Here is a 6674-nt window from a genome sequence, read left to right on the forward strand (position 1 = left end):
AAGACCATNTTAGTATGGGCTATTATTGCAAAGATGTGCAATTTTGCCTAAAAATGTAAATATAACTACAAAAATGCACTAAAAATATTTAAACACTATGTTGGCATAAATAATGAATTTAGATGGCAAAATCATCACAAAAGTAATTTGGAGGATAATTATTGAATATTCATATAAATAAAAAGAGAGGAAATAAATTAATTTGGAGCTCTTTAAAATTATAGAAAAAATTATAAAAATATTTATGCATGCTTATAACTGCATATGTGCTATTTTGAAAGTATATATATGTATTAAAAAATATATGAGGAAAAATAGGGTATCAACAATATGTATCCGTAGTTGAGTTGTAATCTTGTTATTTTTTCTTCATTGTAACTCCTATCTTGCTTTCTTAGAAGCTATGTTTTAGGAAACCCAAAATCTGTAAACTTTCTGAGTATATGTTTTGACTAGGTTTAGTCATAAGTTGAAAGTCTTTGTAACTAGAGAGTCACAAAGTGGCTTGTGGTAAGAGTACCACAAGTTAGTTTAGTTGAAGTCTTTGTAATAGAGTTATTACAAAGTGGCTTGTAATAGTGAGATTACAAGTTAGTGAAGTTGAAAGCCTACAAGTGTAGGTCGTGGTTTATTTGTCCCCTTGTGTGGGATTTTTCCACGTAAAAAATCTCTTGTCTCTTTTACTTACTGCTTCATAAAGTATTCTCAGTAGAAACTCATAAAGGATTAGGTGCTCTATAGTTTGGTGTACTCATATAAGCTAACACTTTCGAACTTGTCCGAAAGGTTAGTCCCCGAGTATGATGGCCTTGGCCTTTGCGTTGAGGGATGCCTCTTTGAGGTCTTATAAATTCGAGTTTAGATATTTGAATATGTTGACTGTCGATGACAGTCCCCAAGTATTCGAGGTGTATTTGCGTTTTGGCCCTTGAGCCGTTTCTCACAGAATCGCAAGCATGGAGTTCGTATAGCAGTAAATTTCTTTGAGACACAAAGTGTTTTGATATAGAAAGAATGCTTCTTTGAATAATCAATACATGCGTACAAGTTTTGCCATCGGGGCTCGACTATTCTATATGGACATGGTTCATCTGACCGTTTGGACCATTATAATGTTTTCCTATCGAGGCCCTCTTTGGCGTGAAGTATTTTACTCAAAAATACTAACCTCCGAGGGTGATGACTCCCAGTATTAGAGGTTGATTGAAAAGAAGCCTTGGATACTGTTGAATTCTCCTTAAGTAGCACATTGTTGTTGCCTCGTTAAAAACCTTGCCGGAAAAACCCATTTGGGATAAAAACCAATGTAAGGAAAAAGAATGCAACGCATGCTTTAAAACCTAAGGTCTTCGTGTATAAGGGTGCCTTCGCTTTCTTCGATCAAATATCTGCAATGAGTTAGTATCAAATACAAATGAAAAAAAGAGGTCCTACCTTAGCAATAATACCGTTTGAGTAGTGATACATTCCAGTTGTTTGGCAATTATTCACCTTCATTCGTGCCAAGTTTGTAAGATCCTTTACCGATAACTCCAATGACTCGGTATCGTCCTTCCCAATTCGGGCCTAGTTTGCCTTCATTCGGGTCTCGAGTATTGAGGGTAACTTTCCTTAGGACCAAGTCCCCGATTCCGAAGTGTCGAAGGTTGGTCCTTCTATTATAATATCTCTCGATTCTTTGCTTTTGTGCTGCCATCCGAACAAGTGCAGCTTCTCTTTTTTCATCTAGTAGCTCGAGGCCAGTATTCATAGCTTCGTGATTTGACTCCTCCGATGTGTGCTGAAATCTAGCGCTGGGCTCTCCGACCTCGATCGGGATTAAGGCCTCGGAGCCATATACTAAAAAGAACAGGGTGGCCCCCGTGCTGGACTTCAATGTTATTCGATACGCCTAAAGAACCTCAGGTAGAACTTCTCTCCATTTTCCTTTTGCATCGTCTAACCTCTTCTTTAAGTTTTGAATGATAATTTTGTTTGTTGACTCGGTCTGTCCGTTCCCGCTCGGGTGGTACAGTGTTGATAAGATCCTCTTTATTTTGTGTGCTTCGAGGAACTCCGTTACCTTGTTGGCGACTTGCTTCCTGTTGTCACATATGATTTCGGTAGGTATCCTGAATCGACACACAATGTGATCCTAGATAAAGTCAATGACTTCTTTTTCTCTGACCTTCTCGAAGGCTTGTGCTTCCACTCATTCAGAAAATAGTCAGTCATAAACAAAATGAATTTAGTTTTACCTGGGGCCGTTGGTAGAGGGCCGACGATATCCATTTCCCATTTCATGAAAGGCCACGGGGACAGGATTAAATGAAGTTGCTCCCGGGGCTGATGAATCATCGGTGCAAACCTTTGACATTTATCACACTTTCTAACGAACTCCTTAGTGTCTTTTTCCATGCTATCCTAGTATTACCCCGCTCTGATAATTTTGCGAATCAACGACTCGGCGTCGGAGTGATGTGCCTTCATGAATTTCTTGCAGAACATAATCAGTGTCCCCCGGCCCTAAACATACCGCCAACGGTCCATCGAACGTTCTTCTGTACAATGTTCCATCTTCATCCAATGTGAACCTAGCAGCCTTGGTTCGTAGAGCCCTCGATTCTTTATGATCCGATTGGAGCATTCCGTTTTTCAAACATTCGATATATTTATTCCTCCAATCCCAACTTAAACTTGTAGAATTTATCTCGGCATGACCTTCTTCAATCACAAATCTCGATAATTGGAAAACAGTCCCCGGGATAATATCATCTTCCTCGACTGACGACCCCAAGTTTGCAAGTGCATCTGCCTCACTGTTTTGTTCTCGAGGAACATGATTTAGAGTCCACTCCTTGAAGCGGTGCAAGGTTACCTGTAGCTTGTCCAAATATCTTTGCATCCTATCTTCTCAAACTTCGAAGCTTTTTTTACTTTGGTTCACCACCAAAAGAGAATCGCACTTGGCTTCAATGACGTCTGTCCCCAAGCTTTTAGCTAGCTCGAGACCTGCAATCATGGCCTCGTACTCGGCCTCATTATTAGTCAACCTAGAAGTTTTGATAGATTGTCTAATCGTACTACCTGTTGGTGGCTTCAAAACAATGCCAAGCCCGTACCATTTCACATTTGAGGCACCGTCCGTGAAAAGGATCCATACCCCCGATGATGTACCCAATTTCATCAAAAGTTCTTTCTCTACTTCAGGTACGAGGGTCGGCGTAAAATCGGCCACGAAGTCAGCTTGGATTTGAGATTTGATGGCCGTTCGGGGTTGATATTTGATATCGTACCCACCAAGTTCGACGGTCCATTTGGCCAATCGGCCCGATAGCTCGGGCTTATGCAAAACATTTCGAAGGGGATAAGTGATTAGCACACATATGGGGTGACATTGAAAATATGGCTTTAACTTTCTAGAAGCGCTTATTAATGCAAGTGCCAACTTTTCTAAGTGTGGATATCTAGTTTCAGCATCTCCTAGAGTTCGACTTACATAATATACAGGGAACTGCGTACCTTGCTCTTCCCGAACTAGTACCCTACTTACCGCTATCTTGGACACTGCTAAATATAAATAAAGCTTTTCATCTACCTTCGGAGTGTGAATCAGAGGTGGGCTCGACAAGTATCACTTCAATTCCTCCAATGCTTGCTGGCATTCCGGGGTCCATGCGAAGTCATTTTTCTTTTTGAGTATGGAAAAGAAGCTGTGTCTTTGATCCAATGACCTCAAAATGAATCTACCCAAGGCGGCTATTCGTCCTGTTAGCCTTTGCATGGCTTTCACACTATCTACGATAGTGATATCTTCGATGGCCTTGATTTTATCGGGGTTGATTTCGATTCCCCGATTTGATAACATGAAGCCGAGGAACTTGCCCGAGCCGATTCTGAAGGCACATTTTTCTGGGTTAAAGCTTCATGTAGTACTTCCTCAAGATTTTGAATGTTTCCTGCAAATGATTTAAATGGTCATCTGCGCGCAGGGACTTAATCAATATATCGTCAATTTAAACTTCTAGTGATTTACCTATCTGTTCCTCAAACATTTTGTTAACTAGGTGTTGGCACGTGGCTCCAGCATTTATTTGCCTGAAGGGCATTGCATTATAATAGTACGTTCCAAACTTAGTGCTAAACGAGATCTTCTCCCGGTCCTCTGGGTTCATTTGAATTTGGTTGTACCCGGAGTAGGCATCGAGAAAGGTAAGAATCTCGTGGCCAGCCGTGGCATCGATCATGCGATCGATGTTAGGTAGTGGAAAGGAGTCTTTAGGACATGCCTTGTTCAAATCCTTATAATCTACACACATTCTAAGCTTGTTCCCTTTTTTAGGGACTACTAACCACTCGGGATATGTTACCTCCCGAATGGACCCTATCTTTAAAAGTTTAGTTACCTCATCCTTTATGAATGCATGCTTCACCTCGGACTGGGGCCTCCTTTTTTGCTTTACTGGTTTGAACCTGGGGTCGAGGCTTAGCCGGTGTGTTGTTATTTCCGGTGGGATCCCTGTCCTGTCTAAATGGGACCAAGCAAAACAATCCATGTTATCAATAAGAAATTGAATGAGTTTTTTCCTGAGTTCGGGGGTTAACCCCGTTCCCAGGTATACCTTTGTCTCGGGCATATACTCGATCAGTATGACCTGTTCCTGCTCCTCGACTGTTGACTTGGTTGCATCTGACTCTTTGGGAACAACGAAAGTTCGAGGAGTAAGGAAATCCTTTTCTTCTTCGATTACCTGTTTCTCCGATTCAGTCGAGGCTGAGGACGGTGATTGCTATTTGGCCGTCTGCTTATCTTTGGTGCTTGATTTTTCCAAGGTCGAAGGCGCTGGTATCGGTTTCACCTCATCGACTTCAAAAATTTCGTTTGCAGTGTGTTGTTCCCCGTAAACTGTTTTCACACCATCTATTGTTGGGAATTTCATCATCTGATGAAGGGTTGAAGGTACTTCCCTTATGTTGTGGATCCACGGCCTCCCAGGTAGTGCATTATATCTCATGTCGCCTTCGATGACATGGAATTTTGTATCTTGAATGGTCCTGACCACGTTCACTGGTATGATTATCTCCCCCTTTGTTGTTTCGCTCGCCATGTTGAAGCCATTTAGGACTCGAGATGCAGGTACAATTTGGTCTTGTAGGCCGAGCTTCTCTACGACCCTTGATCTGATTATGTTTGCTGAGCTTCCTAATCCACTAGAACACGTTTAACTTGAATTTTATTTAACAAAATAGAAATTACCAGGGCGTCATTGTGCGGCTGAGATATGCCCTCCGCTTCCTCGTCATTGAAGGATAGGACGCCCTCGGACACATATCTCTGAGTCCGTTTTTCTCTAGTGATTGACACCTTGGTACGTTTGAATATAGGCCCTTGTGGAACATCGACACCGCCAACGATCATATGAGTTACATGTTGTGGTTCTTCCTGCTTATTTTTTCTGTTTGCGTCTCTTTCCCTGAAGTGATTCTTAGCTCGATCACTGAGAAACTCTCGAAGATGACCCTTGTTGAACAATCAAGCTACCTCCTCTCTCAGCTGCCTGCAGTCTTTGGTCCTATGGACATATGTGCCATGATATTTACACAGCAAGTTTCGATTCCTTTGAGAAGGATCGGTTTGTATAGGTCTGGGCCACCTGGTGTCTTTGATCCTTCCGATGGCCGATACGATGTCCGATGCGTCAACACTAAAAATTGTACTCCGATAACTGAGGCGCTTCCGCGGGATCGGTATGTTTATCAAAACCATTCGTACTCCTAAGTCACCGAGAGCTTTGACCTCGATCATTTCTTCGATCGTTCCGAGGAGGGTTACGCCCCGAATCATTGTTTCTCCGATCCGCGACATATGGCTGATACCGTTCCCTGTTTGATCTTGGTTCCCTGTCCGTATCCCTCGGGGCCTTAACTGCTAATCTATTTGGATGAACTGAACCTGAGGGGGCTCCCAGCTGGTCGTCCTCGACCGCGATCTTCGATTGGTAACGATTATGTACATCTGCCCAAGTCACAGCTGGATACTCGATCAAATATTGCCTCAGATATCGTGACGCGATCAAACTCCGCTCATTCAACCCTTATGTAAAAGCTTGCACGGCCTAATCATTCGAGACCAGTGCTAATTCCATTCGCTCCATTTGAAATCGGGATGCGAACTCCCTTAGCATCTCATCATTCCTCTGTCTTATCTTAAAAACGTCCGATTTCCTTGTCGCAACCTTTATGGCCCGGGCATGTGCTTTCACAAAAGCGTCTGCTAATATAGCAAACGAATCAATAGAATTCGGTGGCAAGTTGTGATACCAAATCATTGCTCTTTTCGACAAAGTTTACCTAAATTTTTTCAACAAAACCGACTCGATCTCATCATCATTTAAGTCGTTTCATTAATCCCGCAAGTGTACGAATAATGTGTTCATTAGGATCACTCGTCCCGTTGTACTTAGGTATATCGGGCATACGAAACTTTTTAGGAATGGGCTTCGGAGCCGCACTCGGAGGGAATGGCTTTTGTACAAATTTCTTGGCATCCAAACCTTTCAAGATCGGAGGTGCTCCCGATATTTGATCAACACGGGAGTTATACGTCTCAACCTTTTTGTCATTATCCTCAATCTTTTTCTCCCCCGACTCGACTCTTTTGGTGAGTTCCTCGAGCATCCTCATAATCGTGGGGG

This window comes from Nicotiana attenuata, chromosome 6 (genome assembly GCF_001879085.1).
Source record: "Nicotiana attenuata strain UT chromosome 6, NIATTr2, whole genome shotgun sequence".
Lineage (NCBI taxonomy): Eukaryota > Viridiplantae > Streptophyta > Magnoliopsida > Solanales > Solanaceae > Nicotiana > Nicotiana attenuata.